Source organism: Vespa velutina, chromosome 2, assembly GCF_912470025.1.
Source record: "Vespa velutina chromosome 2, iVesVel2.1, whole genome shotgun sequence".
Taxonomy (NCBI): Eukaryota; Metazoa; Arthropoda; class Insecta; order Hymenoptera; family Vespidae; genus Vespa; species Vespa velutina.
The window spans coordinates 9,288,379-9,305,975 of NC_062189.1; the positions used below are offsets into that span (position 1 = coordinate 9,288,379).

The 17,597-nt window shown below is 30.9% G+C and overlaps 1 long non-coding RNA gene across 2 annotated transcripts; it reads left to right on the plus strand.

Moving 5' to 3' along the window:
• The first annotated feature begins 7,657 nt into the window (after positions 1 to 7,657).
• Positions 7,658 to 17,099, plus strand: LOC124957774. 2 transcript variants are annotated; one of them, XR_007103733.1, is made up of 5 exons: positions 7,658 to 7,927; positions 8,150 to 8,310; positions 13,826 to 13,883; positions 16,410 to 16,590; positions 16,960 to 17,099. It is a non-coding gene; the product is annotated as an uncharacterized LOC124957774 (long non-coding RNA). The 2 variants fall into 2 exon arrangements; XR_007103732.1 differs by lacking the exon at positions 8,150 to 8,310.
• The last annotated feature ends 498 nt before the right edge of the window (positions 17,100 to 17,597 follow it).

Consider the following 17,597-nt stretch of genomic DNA (forward strand, 5'->3'; position numbering starts at 1 on the left):
TCATAATTTTCTTATTGGATGGTTGTATATGCCCATTTTCAACTACATAATCTAGATGATCTACACTGCTTCATAAAAATGTACATTTCTTTTAATTAATATTTAAACAGATACAAAAGATAATATTGCCAGACACAATATTATCTTTTAATTCTCCAGTCCTTCCGTATAATTGTTTTAAGGAATAATTAAATTGTTTATGTATACTTATGACATTTAATGCAATCAAATTTCTAAAAATGTGATTAATAAACTTTTGAAAAATCGATGAAGAAGTACATAATTTAAATGGAACGCGTGAAAATTTATAGTGTCCATTCATTATCCAAGTGACTTCTCATAAGCGGCAACAGGTATCTGTCCTTTATTATCCTTTGTTTAATTTACAATAGTTTATGCATATGCGTGTAATATCATCTCTTTCTTGACTAATATTGTATTATACGACGCGTGAAGACAGATATCGAAGGCTTAATTATCCCCTGTAACCATATTTCGATTACATAGGTATGTATAGCCAACACTATCGCATCGACGACAGTCCAACTATATCCATATATCGCGTCCCTTTAATTATTCACGAATGCGCATTGATCGATCTAAGCTTAGCGATCGATCTAAGTCGATGCGAGCTGTTGAAAGAGCACTGCTTCAATAGATCGCGATCGATAGATACGTATGATCTGCAAGAATACGGTAACGAAAGACAACGTATAACGAGAAAACAAAAATCGATTTGGTGTCAATAGTCATATCGTGGATCGTGGTTAGTATTTGTTCAAATCGATCCGTGGCACAGATCGATCGCGATTTTTTAACAATTTAATACATATCAGGATTATCACCTAAGTAGTCAATCAACAAAAACATCTGTCATTTTAAATTAAATTCATTATTATACTTTTTTTCTCATTTGAATTCTTATTATACACATATATAATTGTTATGACACCGTTGTGATGTCGCGTTTCGTTTAGTCTGATCCATGATCCTCATATTTTCTTATCCAATGCTATATATATATATGCCGTTATTTTTTCATATTATCATGAGTTGAGAGAACTACTCGCAACCCTAATTCGGCAATCAGATGTAGCATAGACGAGATCATCTAATTACACATAGAAGTCAGATCGCTTAATAAAAGTGCCCTTCTCTTATGTGTCATGAATGAATTAAGTCATTATGTATGTCTCATTGATGCATTTCATCCAAAGATCCGGCTAAGTGCAAATGTGTTACAACGAAGATCGACTCGTTACGCTTTTCTTTCTAAGTGTATTTGTGTTTATGCGATTTTATCGATTCAACACGAGAATTCAAAAAGAACATGGTCAGTCTATAATATAACATCAATGTGGCGATTAGTCTATATGATCCATTAATGATAAAACGAACATAAGCAAAAAGACCCTAAGATAATTTGAGATTTCTATGAAAAAATTATCAGTATCAAGAGTATTATAGAATAGTCATTATTCTGTGATAATTAACTATTCATTCATCAGTGAATAGAATAATCCTATAGAGTATTCGTCTTGTAAAATATACATCGAATTATTGAATTTGACAGAATATACTTATTTCGTTTATCGTTATCAACTATTTGTCCAATGCGATTTTATACGATTATGTCGTATCCATCTAAAAGTTCGGAATCTATTCTTAACGTTCAATTGAAATAATTATTTTCTCTGTTATATTAAGATAACCGTACCTATTTTCCGAAAGTTAGATAAGAACGACAAACGATTTAAATTTTATAAAAGTTTTCTATATATAACTTCCATATTATATTTCTTGGAAATAATACGGTTATACTCTTCTTTTAATCACGCTTTAATAAACATATCAACATTCTATTTCTTCGATCGCTATAGTGATAATTATCTTATCTGTTAAAATAAAATGCATTGTCAAATTTATATCTTTAAATTTCACCGATAATTCGCTACTATCTCTTCTATTTTAATTTTATATTCAATTTTTTTGATATGAGATAAATTTAATGCATTTTTATCAGAAGTAACATCTATTTTAAAAACGTTCGAAATATTTATATTATTTACTTTTGAAATTCTAACACTTCCTTACTTCATAAGAACATTTACAGTTTTTAGAACATCTGAGTTAATTAAATGATGTATTAAATTATCAGCGACTATATGAGCAAGAATGTTAAATGAGTTTCTGTCTATTTCAACGTTCTATCCTATCATCATAATATTATTACAATCTGTATCATAAAATTGTATCGTACTATTCTCTTTAAGATCCACCCATCTTAATGTAATCTATCTAAATCCAACATTCTAATTTTATCAAACTTAAATCACTGTCTGTTTTGATCAAAGGAATCAACAGTAGGCAACGTTTTATTTTTCTAATACTTAGCAGATATGTGATCAAAATCATTACAGCGGAAACACTTGACTTCTTTACTCCTGGATGAATTATATCGTCCTTCTTTTCATCATTGAAGCACTTTGAAATCGCTTCTATTTTTGAAACTGCCGACTACTTTGACGTATCACTATGACGCTATCTTCTTTGAATTTCATCAATTTATAGATGTCAAATTTTGTTTTCAATTCACGTGTAGTACTAGCATACTATATAACACAGTTTTATTTATTTCATTATTGTTAATATCATCGATGATATATCGGATTACCTTACTTTTTTCTATATTTGCTTGTGAGATTATCTCGATTATTCTATAGATATACCTTTCGTCCGTTCTTTTCTTTCTTCGACTTAACTCTTTATGTACTTTATGATTTGCATGTAGATTTTGTTTTTAATATCTTCTTCAACTGTTTCCAAATCTTACTAGATTTTTTTGTAATTAACTCAAAATTTTAGCCAACCCTTTCAATAATCACTTAATGTAAATAATTTTTTTAACGTCAATCCACTTACTATAAATTAATTATTTCTTCAAATTTGACTTACCAACGTGCGACTTTCCGTTACCAGTCGTTTCGTCAACACTAAATATCTTAATAGACTCTTTTATATATTTAAAAATCGATTTCGTTTTCCTTTGTGATTTTGCCACGCATCATAAATATGATCGTCATCTTCTCCATAAGAATCATTGTTATCGTTGTCATTGTCGTTGTCATCATTTATTGCTTTATTCTGGATTGTCATATTTGTACTATCATTGCCGTTGTCGTTGTCGTCGTCGTTGTTATCGTCCTCGTCGTTGTCGTCATCTACTATCTACAAGGTGGCCTTGAAATGTACGGCTAGTTTAGCTTTATTGTTTTCCTTTGTTCGTAGTTTTCGATTTTTCAACTTTTATTCTTTTAATTCTTCCAGTTTCATAAAGTTCACGCAGTGACGTTTGATAATAACATCGCCATTATCGTTTTTATCCTATTTTTATTCATCATGATAGTCACTGTACTTTCGGATACCATTATATATTCACAGTTATGCACATGTAATGCATTAAAGCTGTTCATCATTCCCAATTTTATAATGGTTTATGACAACAATGAGAACACATATAATTCTTGACCAATTTTGATAAACAAAATCACATTTTAAAGACGAAAATTTAAGCTAGGACTTTTCTTTCTCGAATTTTTAAGAAAATTTATTTTTTTTGAAGAAAATCGTGTTAAAAATATTTTATCGGGAATAGTTTATGCATAAAAATAAAACTTGCGCTTGTAGTTCATATTTTGTCTATACTTGTCTCTGAAGTTACACGTTTTGAACGAAAAATAATAAGCAGCCTTAAACGTTATTTTTTAATTATTCGTTAATTTTTAGCTATCCTCCAGGATATTCTATCGAATAATTAAAAACTTCTACATTATTTTTTAATTATTCGATATTCGATGCACTATCCTGGAGGAGTATAAGTTGATAATGAATATTAATTTTTTTTTTAAATTAATATAATAAAGAAATATAAAACAGAAAAGTGGAAACTTGCCTGTCTATCACCTTTATTTCGTCTTATCTATAACCTTTATTACGTGTATTACGATGCACAAGTGCACATCGTTTGCTTTATCAATGACTTTCGACACAAACTAACATACGTACACATACACACACACATACATACATACATACATACATACATACATACATACATACATACTCGATATGCTTTCTCATTGCCACAGTTATACAGGATTAATTTTTATCGTAATTCGACAATGTGGAAGGCAAGAAGCCGATGCTATCGTACATGTTCATTGAACTATTTCAAATAAAAATCATTTAGATATATGAAAAATAAAATTGTAGAGAAAAGTCTGCAGAACTATTTCAGAATGTCTGTGCATGCATTGAAAACATTTTGAAATTTGCAGTTTCATATTTGCAGACATCATATCACATAGACAAGAAGAAAAAGGGAAAAAAATACTTTTTCTAGTTGGACATAATTCTCGTTATAATTTACGTGCAGGGTGTGTCATAAGAACGAAGGATTTTATGACATGATTTGTAACAACGAGGTGAGGCACACCAAACTATACTTTAACTTCTGTTTACAATTCCATACGCTTTCTCGATACGGTCAGTTTGTAATTACTCTAATTAGTTGCATAGAATGTTAATGGTCGCGGTAGAATAATTACGAACTTCGAACTCGTTTCCTTCTCTATGTCCTACGAACAGGAAGGGAGAAAACCACAGATTCATATCATTCTTATCACTGACCTCATTTTGCTTATGCAGACTTACTTCTAATAACGTTTGATATATTTGAAAGTTCACTTGAAGCGTTTTATCGACAGATGCAACCCATATGTATAACTTCTATTCGATGTTAATTATGTTTTTAAATTATTGTCATTAATTTTATCTAATTTTCTTTTTACTGAACTAATTACAGAATTATTTATATAATTTTATTAAAAGATAAAGACATAACCAAAAAATAAATAGTATCGTTTCTAAATGCTTCATGACATAATATCACCGTAAGAATTTATTGATTGTTTGTTTATTGATTGTTATATAATTACGTTGGTTTATTGGTTGAATAAAGATTGTCCATCAGATGCATATTTTTATTTTTTTCTCCTTAAACAAAACATTCTCACGATAATACTAGGGCCATCTCATTATCCTCACATATACACTTCATTTTTAAATGTTCTTTATTCCTACACCAGTTATACATGCCAATTCCTACATGCAGTTATACATGCATTATATATATTGTATATTATCCGAAATAGAATATAATTCGACATAAAATTTCGGAAAAAGACGCAAAATAAAGATGTGAGATACATATATCCTGAAGAAAGATAAACCGAACGATAATCGTTTCTTTCGAGCTTTATATTCTACTGTATCTATATAAGTATATGACGTCATCGAGAGATCATAGAACTGTCGTTGGGAGCTTAGAGGGTTATAAAAGGATGACACCGTCATAATACCCTCCTTTCTAAGATTATTGTTCGTCCTTTTCATCTTGACCATGGATAGCTCGACATAAACTTATATCATTATTATCATTGTCCTGGAAGGTCTTTTTTATTTTTTCACTTGTCATTCAAGATCGTATATTTTTAGGAAATACGAAACAAAAGATTTTTTCTTATTTTACTACTATTCCAGATTTATTTAAATTTAAGCTATATTGTTCTTTTTTAAATATCACAGTGAGTAATGTTTTTGATTTGGAAATTTTTGAAATTTCTCTTTTTGAGAAGATCTTTGCGGTTTTTTACAAATTGTCTTTCGATTTCTATTTACATTTTCGCTATAATTGTAACGTTTCTGTGTGCTGAGCGGCCGACCGCAGAGCATTGTGCGTAGGTCGTATCTGCGAGAAACTTGAAAGGAAACTTAAATGTGTTTTGTTTCTAAGTTCCTATCGCTTCTTGCCGCATTCAACTACTAACCAGATTTCGATGATTTCAAGCGGAAGATCCCAGCCAGAACTCGTTTCCCGTATCGAGAAAGTTTCTTGCGACCCTCATGAAACACGTTATATTAGTCTTAACTCTTAAGTGCTTTCAGAGCTTGCCGGACTATACGCTGTCCTTTCCCTTTGCCTATTGGCGTTACGTTGTTTTCCCTTTGGCTCTGTTTTGATCTTTGATCTGATTAACGATACTACTGCTTTACGACAGGTTTTAGATGTTTTAACCTCACGAGAGGAACTACTACGTAGTAAGTCGAAATTATGTTCTTATTATAGAGTCTTATCCCAAGTTAAATTCACCTGCTTACCTTTATAATATAATAATATATACGTATACATATTGTAATAAGTACTTATACATGTTGAAATGTACTATACAAAATAAATAATAATTTTGTACAGTGTCGTATAGAGGTATGTAGCGTTACAAATGGTAACATGTAGAATTATAAAGTGTGTCTTATTAAATATATATATTTCTTAGATATTACATGTTGACGCACACATGCGTTCTTCAGTTAACAGTACTTGCGTCCTTTCGTAATTGCATCCTTCACGACGCAACATTACGCAAGTATATTAACCATCAATTTCTCATCTTTTACAATATAAATAAATATATACCAAGATCTTGATTAGATTCGTTTTGCAATTAGCACCTTTCAGTGATATCTCGGTTTATCGGGTTTTAATTTCACAATAAAATTAATTTTTTTCGAGGATATATCATTTTCTCAAAATGAAAGTTATCGAGTCCAGGATTTACTGTCGTCTTTTCTAGATAAGTCTCGAGATTTTACGAAAACGTGCGTTTTATTCGAAGAATGAGAATTCTAGTGAAGGTTCTCGATTCATCGTTCTTGTTTATTTAATTTAAATAAGAGAAAGCTTTCTGCCGCTCAAGATTCTCACGAATTCGATCGTACTCCTACTATTCTTTTGTCATTACATCAAGTACTAAAAATCGGCACGAAATTTCCGGACAACCCAATACATACATATACGCAATCGAAATGCAATTGTTTGCACACGAGCACATGATTTCAATAAGATATTTCTTATATATTATCGCAGAACAATAATCTTTGAAATTACATTATGCGAGAAATAAGGTCTTTCAAAATTTTATTGTCGGAAATGTTTTCAACGATCACCACGAACAAATCGAAATACTTCTCAACATGTTGTTTGCTGTAAACTCAACGATGTTATATTGCAACCCATATATACGTATACTGCTATTAGCTTATTGCAATTATCGACAGCCGCCTATCGCTCGGCCATGTACCATGTTGCTCGGTCTCCACGATGATAAAATCCTACTAGTGATAACTCTCTTAGCCATTCCTCAGTTGTCGGTCGTCCCTTTCTATTTAATCGATACTTATTCTAATCGATACTATTACGATGTAAAAACGATGAAATAATAAAAAAATATTTTGCTCGTATGTGTTGATAATAATCAGAACGAAATATTAATTAAAAGTAAAATATAAAAAATTATTTTTCTAGCGAAACGAAATATGAAATTTTATCATTTTTTATAAAAATCCTTTAACAATCTCAAATTTATTCTGGTCGAGATCGATTTTACAACAGATCATTCATCGATTGTCCGAAGAACACTTATCGCAACTACGTTGTCGTCCAATACCAATGTTTCCACAATGTTGTTTACCGGTTATCGACGTTCTAGTCATCTTCGATTATATACTAACTTCGGTGATATCTGCAGTGACAAGCAGAGCTTCTGGATTATCATCGTGTCGTTCGATCATGCTCTCTCGTATCTTCATTCAGGAATTTTACCTCCATGCAAAAGCCTTTAAATATTAATGGCGAAGCAAGCACGTCAATCGATATACATAATGTGCTTTCCATTTATCCGTACGCCAGTCGGTACACCGTAATTACGAATTAATCGCGAAACTTGACGAGGAACGCTTTGTGCGTTTAGACGCGTTCTTGTCAAATCATCGCTATAAATTATCGCGTGGATATAACGATATATCGAAGGTAAGGATTCAAAATATTAGCCGATACGTGACAAATCAATTCATATTCATTCGTTAGATTTCTCATCAACTTTTCACTCTTCTCTCTTCCTCTCCCTCTTTTTATCGTATATATTTCCTCTTCTATCTCTTATCGTTTTCCAAGCAAACTTTCTTCAAATCCGAAACTCTTACCCTATTTACGTTTTCTTGCATGTGGATTCGATTCTTAAATCTTCTTAAGTTGTACGTAAATGTCACGGTGCATCTGTGGAACGCTCAACTTTCTTCGTCTTCAAAATCTTACGGGACAACTTTTTCCATAAAGCCGAGAGTTATACATCGCTCGTATCCGGAGTTGTACGTTTACAGTAGACAACTCGTTCGAAGTTTGCTCCATTTAACGTATGTATCTACGAGAACTGTCTTCAAAATTGAAAATATCTTTTTTTTACTTGTTTTTACTAATGTATTAGAGTCACGTTTAATGTTACAAGATGTAAATATTGTAAGTGGAGAATATATGTATAATTTACAGAATTGCAACAAGTATTAATGGTTTTGCTCAGTGCAAAGTCCTTTTTTAATCCTAAATTTTCTAGTACTGTGCAGAGTTTGAAAAAAGTTCTAAGCAAGAAATGCTAATTGGTCAGAATGGAAGGAGACGTCTCCTCTCACACGTATTTTTGGTTCTATCATGCTATTTGCGAAGAAAGTCACATATACTAATTAGATAACAATAATGACATAGACAATGAGTAAGATATATTGAAAACAAATTTTTGTTTTCAGTATAAACTCTATATACGATAATCGTATTATTATGACAGAGTGTGTCGTAAGAGTAAAGATCAAATAGTAGGGATCATGAGAATGTCAAAGGTACGTATGGGATGGACTTCCAGAGTACCCCTTTTGCCCTTGCGTCATCCCGGGGGACTTCTTGCTAGCTCTTCAGAATAACTATTTTAATAACTATTTGAATTTTTGATAATGCGCGTAGAAGTATACCGAGTTACCTAATCATAACTACATTCAACAAACAGTAACAAATTTTATAAAATATTAGGTCTATCGGAAAGTTCTTTCAGTTTTTAGAATAAAATAAAATAATACATTTTTCATATCTTAAATAAACTTTATTTAATAATATAATTGAATAATATAATGCCATCATTATTTATGATTTCTTGCTAACGTGATGACAATTTGGCCATTTTTTAAAAATGCCTTATCCCTAGAGGCGAAAAATTGAACCAGTGTTTGTCTGATATCTTCTTCGTTTTTGAATTTTTTGCCCTGTAAAAAATTTTGTAAAGACAGAAACAAGTGATAATCGAAGGGTATTAGGTCCGAGGAGTATGGTGGATGCGACAGAATTTGCCAGCCTAGCTCTGCGAGCTTCTGACGAATCTCCAAAGCAGTATGTGCCTTGGCATTATCATGAAGCAATATGATGTCCTTCCTATTGAATATCGCCGACCTCTTTTCTTGGAGTGCTGTTTTTAAATTATCCAATTGCTGACAGTACCTCTTCGACTTTAGCTTTCCGTTCGACTTCAACAACTCAAAATCTATTGGTCCTAGAATGTCCCACTATATACACAACATTCTCTTATTCAGGCTCAACTTCGGTTTAGAGGTGGAGAAGGCAGGTTTTCCGGATTCACAATATGCCTTTTTCCTTACAATATTTTCGTAGGTAATTCACTTTTCATCCCCAGTTATCATCTGGTCCAAGAAGGGTTCGATTTTGTTCCGTGCAAGCAGAGATGTGCATATGATGATTCGATCATTCAAATTCTTCTCACTTAACTCATGTGGCATCCATCTCGAATATTTCCATACCAATCCTAATTTCCGAATATGGTCTGAAATGGTTTGTTGATATGAATCAAGCCTTTCCGCAATTTTACTCTAACATGATCTTGACAATATCGTCGTCGATCAAAGATGGTCGTCCAGAGCGTGGCTTATCAGAAAGGTCGAAATCACGTATTTCAAATTTTTCGAACCATCTTCTGCATATTTTATTAGAAACTGTACCTTCACCAAACACTTTCAATAAATTTCTACACGTTTCTATAGCATTTCTTCCTTATTGGAATTCGTACAAAATACAGTGGCGTAAATGAATTTTATCAATAGCCATGGGTACACGATTACGTCTTATTTAATACTAACATGAACCATCTTCGTTATAGTTCATTCGCTAGGTTAGTATGTATACATTCTGTGATAAAAAGAGAGAGCCAAATATGCGTCAAATGAATATGCGTATATTTGTTGAAACTTGTAATCAGAACAGACAGAACTTTCCGATATATCTAATAATTAATCCTCTCTAGTTCTAATCACAAATTCGACGTAACACGTTGAATCAATAAAATCGAAACTAACGAAATCGCTTTTCCTAATATGTCTTATTTCGAATAAAGAATCAAACTAGTCGAAGTTCCATTTCCATTTTCAAGAAGCTTGAACTTCAAATTCGAAATCCAGCTTCAACTCTAAACTCTGAGTTAGTTCCGATTATTTAGTTCAGACTAAATGTTCGAATTCGCAACAAAAAGAAAAATAAAGAAAAAGAGATAAAGAGAGGAGGGAGAGAAAACTAGGACGAATAGAAGCTTTTATCTGCTGATCGAGAGTGCATTCGAAGAAGCTGCGAGTAGTGTCTTTTACTTCTTATTTTCACTATTTGACTTCTTTTCTAGTCACAAATATTTGAATAAGAAAATTCTAAAAACAAACAAAATTCGCAATCCGATAAGTTTATTTATTGTACCTTTTATTTTTGTTCTACCTATTAAAAAAGCGTTTATCTTTCTTTCGATCGAACATTTAATGCGATTTTCGGTATCGTTCGATAGTAAACTGTATGAACAGTTGAGTTCGTTTCTCTTTTTTTTTTTCTTCTGAAGGAGGCTTGAGAGCTTAGATGTGGGTTTGAAAGATGTGGTTTGACTGTTCTTTTGACCTCTTTAGAACTATCCACGCAGACTAAAATGAGATTGGTAAAGGGCGGAGTTTGAAATATGGAAATGGAAAGAATAAATGCCCATTGGTCGGGGATAGTTCGTTGGAATATTTAAACATTCCGTGTGTGCCTCCTTTGTTCTAATGATCGTGTGATTAGAGTATGACAATGGATATTACAAAGCTAGAAGCCAGATAATCCTTAGCTTATCAAGCTTAGGCGTCTACTTTCGTTATTGGCCGAATTGACATATTATCAAAACCGAGATACTTTACTAAAAATCCCTAGGCCCAGATAAGAGTAGCCATGTGTTTTTATCTATGTGCTTTGTTAGTTAACATCCAATATGTTCCGGATAAATATTTCCAATGGTGATACATAACCCTTAAGATGAAGTGCCGCGAAGAGACGCGCACGTGTGCGTCAACAATGTTTTTGGTTATCGAACAACCTTCTCCCTCGTTCGTTAGGAATTTCTCGCGCGAATAATTTGCTACGAAGATGAATGTAAAATTAGCTCTCGTCTCTGTCTCTCTTATGTATGTTTCAAGTAGATTCACAGTCAATTCTCAAACTTTCTTATTCTCAAGAGATGTTCCATCGTCTTATTCCGAAGATAAGTCTTAGGTATAATTCTTCCAATACACAATGTCGAAGTTTCTACTTGAGAATATAAGACAAGGCAAACTAGGCAAAACGCTTCTAGGTAATGCATCTAGAAAACTTCTTTAGAATGCTCAAGAAGGTCAAGTTTTTAACGATATAGAAGCAATGCACGTGCGAATCGATATTTCGCGTCGCCTATTCGGTCGATTTCATTGTTCGTCGTGATCAAACAACATATTTTCTTTCTCTCTCCTTTTTTTTTTTAAGAGTTGAAGTGGTGAGAGTCTTAAGTAAGCAATCAACACAAACATATATATTAATGAAATAAAGATTTAATTTTCGTTATTTGATTTATTCATTCGGACTCCTTACATAAATGCAGTAAATAAAGATTAAGGCTATTCATTAACCCTGCTTTTATAATGGTAAAACCCTGCTTTCATAAATGCTTTTATAAAGGTTTACTATGAAATGGGCATCAATGAGAACAGACATAATTTTTGAAAGATTTTGATGAATATGATTTCATTTTTAATCTAGGACATATATTTTACCAATTTTTGAAAAAGCTTTATTTTCTTTAAACAAAATCGTGTTAAAAAATGGTATTTCTTCAATAATAGTTTATGCAGAAATAAAAAACTTTTTCAAAACTCCGTCAAAAACGCGCCGTAAATTAAATCCTCGTCTTTAAAATGAGACCTCGTTCATTAAAATTGATCGAGAATTATTTCTGTTTTAATAGTATTTACTTCATATTATTTTTTAATAATCTTTTATAGTATGATAAATTATTTTAAAACAGGGACTTCATCTTATCACCCGTTACATATCTATCATGTGCATGAAATATTTTTTATACTATTTTGTACTTTTATGTGTTGAAGCGATTGTGCTTAGTATCATATCGGTATTATCAACTGTTCCCATGAAATTATTATAATCACGTATACAAGCTGGTTTTCGTACTATTTCTTCTTTTATAGAACGTTTTGGTACACTTACGAATTCATCTGAGTGCATAATGGATAACATAAAAATCTCCTTTTTATCCATCCAACAATAAAGTCTGCGCTGTATATTGTTGGCGACAGCCTCTGTAAACCAACAAGTGACTGCCGTATATAGACGGCACCCGTGAAAGGGTTAATGGCGTAAATATTTTCAATATTTATCGCAAAGAAAAAGCCTTGCACTTCGAAATTTGAGGCAAAAAAGAAGTTCGTATCCCCACGTGATTTTCATATCACGCTTGAATGATGTATGTTTTATATCCGTGAAGTACCGATTGGTTATATGAGTAAATAACCGATGCTTAGATTTTTTGAACATTTTCAAACGCAAAGAAATAGGTTTCACGATGCTCGCATGGAAAAGTTACGAAAACTCACTGGATCATTCTAATGAGTTTTGGCCAAATGATTCTATGGTAAAAATAAGGAAATACTTGTCCAATCATTTATGTCAATGGATTTGAGTTTCTAAAATACTATTAAATTTTGGGAAAATTTGTAGTTTCTTGTAGATTTTATAGACTAAAAAGATAAAGCTTCTATAAACAATATATACAATGGCTCATTGCGTCTGGATTCGTAATTAAGGAATTATAGGTTCGAAGCTAAAATGATATTACCGTGGTTTTATTTTATTGCATCGATGTAAACGAAAATAATGAACTAATTTTCTCTTTATTCTGTATTGTTGATAATTTAGTAAGGTGTTACTATCCAATCTCTTATATTTATTTCCTTCATTGATAACTAAAGTGAATTTCGCGGTGATCTGTACTAGATAGGACACAACAGCAGTATAATTTTGTTAATGTAAATACATATAAAGTATATACATTTGTCGATTATTTTTTCGATATTAATAATTAGTGAATATATATGTTATATATTATTTTTAATAAAGATCAAAACATGAGTTCATTTTCTATTATTTACAAGATTTTTCTCCCAGAGCTATTTTGTTATGGTTTTTTCTGTAGGAGTGAACCATTTTATATTATTATTATTATTAATACTATTATTATAATAATATATATATTATATATATAATATAATTATATACTTATATATATAATATAATAATATATATTATATATATATTATAATTATATACTTATATATATAATATAATTATATACTTATTATATATATATATATATATATATATATATATAAATATAATAAGTACTCACTAATTATTTTTTACAAAATCTTGTAAGAAAAAATTTTATCTTTTATAGCAAATTTATATAATATTTATTATATGTGTCAATTATATTTATTATTTTTTATACATTTGTTTCATAACCGACATCATATCTAGCATGGATCTTTGCGAGACGCATGCTGCCATCAAGAAAACATATGAAAGACTGAAAAGTGTGAGTTCATAACTACTAACATTACTTACTCTACCCACATGAAACCAATTGTTATATACGCATGAGAGGGAAATAACCAAACAAGCTTCTACATCGATGCATGATGTGGACAGCGTTCCCCGCTTGTATTTGTAGTTTATATTTTGTCCATACCTATCGCTAAAGTCACGCATACTTCGAGCGAAAAATAATGAATAGACTTTTGATTTCTCAAAATAGACTCGACAATGTTATACGTAATTAAAGCGAGTTGATTACGTTGTTACATTAATTAACGGTGATATTGATACTCAAACGCAGTTTCTCGTAAACGTCAGAAACTTCATTCGGAAAAATGAACGCCTTGACGTTGTTGAGAACTCAAGGCACAATAAAAGAAAAATGAACTCGATTCAACAACTCAGTTTTGAACGAGTTAGGAATACTGAAATTTCGTTACGCAGAAGTGCAAACGCTGCTTGTAATTTGATAGTATTTAAACGGAAACTGAATAGAAGAAGAAAATATATCATTGCAATTTCTGATAAACTATATGCAGGAGCATAAATTTTTTTTCCCAGTACTATTTTATTATGGTTTCCTTTGTAGGATTTCACTTCATATTATTACTAATACTACTACTGTTACTATAATAATAATATGCAATATAATAATATAATCATAAGAACAGTTATAAGAAAAAACAAAAAAATATACTTATATTATATACATCATGACACATATGATCACGGTAATTTATGACAATAAAAGAAGGAAAAATATATCATTTTATGTGGTGAATTGACGTGCAAACTCTCAACAAATCATATCCTTGATAATTAGACACATGATCGCCTATCGTTAGATAAAAAAAGCTAAATAAAGCTAATATAAACGCGAAATATAAAAAAAAAGTATGAAACATTTCTTTTATTTTCGTCCGCTATCGTTTCTCTTTGTCTTACTACCTTATGGTTGTTATACAATTGTTTCCATATCTCATGATCGGTCAAAGCTAATTGTCTTTCTATTATAATATAAAATGTATTCAATAATTTCTAGATATATATAAATAATATTTAAGTATTGTACATTTTTATTATTATTATTATATTATATTATATTATATTATATTATATTATATTATAATATTATTATTATTATTATCAGAGTAGTAGTAATAATAGTAGTAGTAGTAGTAGTAGTAGTAGCAATAGACGAAGTAGTATAGAATGGATTAGTCCTATAAGAGAATAGGCGCAATTAGCAAACACGACACTTTATCAATGACATACCATTATATTATCGGCTAAACATTTGTTTTCACATAGTCTATCGTGCGGAACAAATATTATAAAGCGTTACATGCTGAAACACAGAGTCGCGAATTTTTAAATACAGCATAGACTACGCTTATTCTTTTTCTATTAAAATTTCGCGATATAAGATGAAAAACCATACATATATTTTTTTATGAAAATTGTGCATCCTGAGGTAGTTAGCGATTTATCCACAAATTCCTTCCTAAATTCGTTTAAACGTTTTATTTTATACGGCAATATACATCGATATGATGAATTGAGAGAAGATACATGGTTCTCGTAAGGCGTTTTAGTTCATTTGTTTCCGGCACCCGTTGCTGAAGTTAAACACATCTTGAGCGATATTGGATAAACAGCCTTAAAATTGTTTATCACATTTTCTTGAAAACATGCGTGACTTCAGCAACAGGTATGAACAAAACATAAATTATATCTTAATCAAACTTACAAAATGATATTAGTCATAAGTTTAGAAGCTGTTTTGATGTATGACGAAAATATAATCGTAATCATATTACGATTAAGGCTCCGCTTAAGGAAAAAAACCACATTAGATGATTCAAAAAATCGAATTTTTTTTATTGCATAAATTATTAGTATAACTATTGGAGATTATGTTTTCAAAGTTTCAAAGCGATCACACAAAATGGTTTTTTATTTACTTATCTGGTTCAATAGCACTGTACTATGAGATATTATGAGGGGAAGGAAATCACACCTGATGTTTTTTTTTTACAAATGCTCACTATAGAGGATTTGTGTAGAAGAAACCACAAGTGTCGGTATTATTTCGATTGTATTGTAGTAGGAGCATCGGTTTAGCTTTGATCTTATACGCGTGTGTTGAAAATTACAAGAGGTAAATGTCTTGCTATCCAAAAGGTAACCATGAAATCAGTGATCAATGCAGTAGACCATATAAGAGATTATTTATTCCATGGAAATCGATATACCAACAAAGAAAGTGTCGACAAAAATGAAAATGCTAGTGTAAAAAAACTTGATAAAGCTACCAGTGAAAATGCGACTATAAATCCCTTGCTTTGCTATTGTTTCAACGAAGTTTGAATGCAAACAAAAGTTTTAACTTAACAGTTTGGCGTTTGGCTCCAAAACATTTGCATTCTGAACTGAATATAATCGAAGTAGAATCATTTTTAGCTGTTGGTTTATTCAACAAGGAAATTCAGCACTTCTATGGTCATGAATGAGTTGAAGATTATAGTTGGCCCGTGGAACTTCAATTACGCACAACAATGTATGAGCAGCGTGTGAACCGACATAATAAACGCAGCGCTTTGGAGACTAAAAAAGTTCGGAAAGAAAAAAAAGAGGAAGTGCAAGTTCTAAATAATAATTATGAAGAAGAAGGATTGTTGTATGGTGCTGGCATTGCTAACTAACCGGTAAACACTTTATGTAATTGATTACTATTTCAAATTAATAGTTTTTGGTAATTTTTTTTTCAAACGCGTTTTTCTTGAAACGACTTTTTTTCGACTTGCGTGCACTTTAAGTTAAAAAGTTATTGACCAATCGTTATAAAAAAGAAGAGATTTTTCTTTATTTAATTACGAAGGACATGAACAAGCTTTCAAGATGATATCATAATTTAAAGTGTTTTTATTGCAAAATAATTGCAAAAAAATGATGAAAATTGAAACATTTTTAAAATACTCTTAGAACATTCAATTTTTAATATTTTCAGTTGCAGTGTAGTTTATATTTTTAGAAAACATATTAGTAATGTAGGAAATATACCATTTTGCTTTCAGGTCGAAATTGTGACCTCCACATTGTATGCAGATAATCAACTCCGATAACAACTTTCGGACGGCAGCTTATAACTTAGATATTTCCATCGGAAACACATTAAAAAAATTTCGAAGTGTAGTTCAAAATATTGATAAAATAATACCAAAATTAAAAAAGATTCTAATTATTTTATCCGCCTTGAAAAACTTCGTAAAGGAAGTTTTACAATCAGCCTCTTAATCTGATTTTCCCTCTTAATGGTTTATCTCTCTTAATGGTTTTTGAATCTTCCGAAAAAGGTCAAGGATTCTACAATTACCTAGACCAAACCAAAGCAATAACTTTTTCTTTAAGAGTTTGTCCTTTTCATATTATTTTTTTTTCACATATATTTACATTTTATATATATTTTTCTATATATATTTTCTATTATTATTATATTTATATATATTTTCCATATATTTTCTATACTATGATTATATGTATAACAAATACTATGGGAGAAATGATTTTCATTTTTTACGTTACTATGTATAATGTTATCTCTCCATTGATCCATAAATATTATCAATAGCCTATGTAATGCAGGATGTCACGAATTTATTTTTGTCTTTGGTTCATCGGAACTTTGTTGTTGCGCAGCGAAAAGCAACGCTCG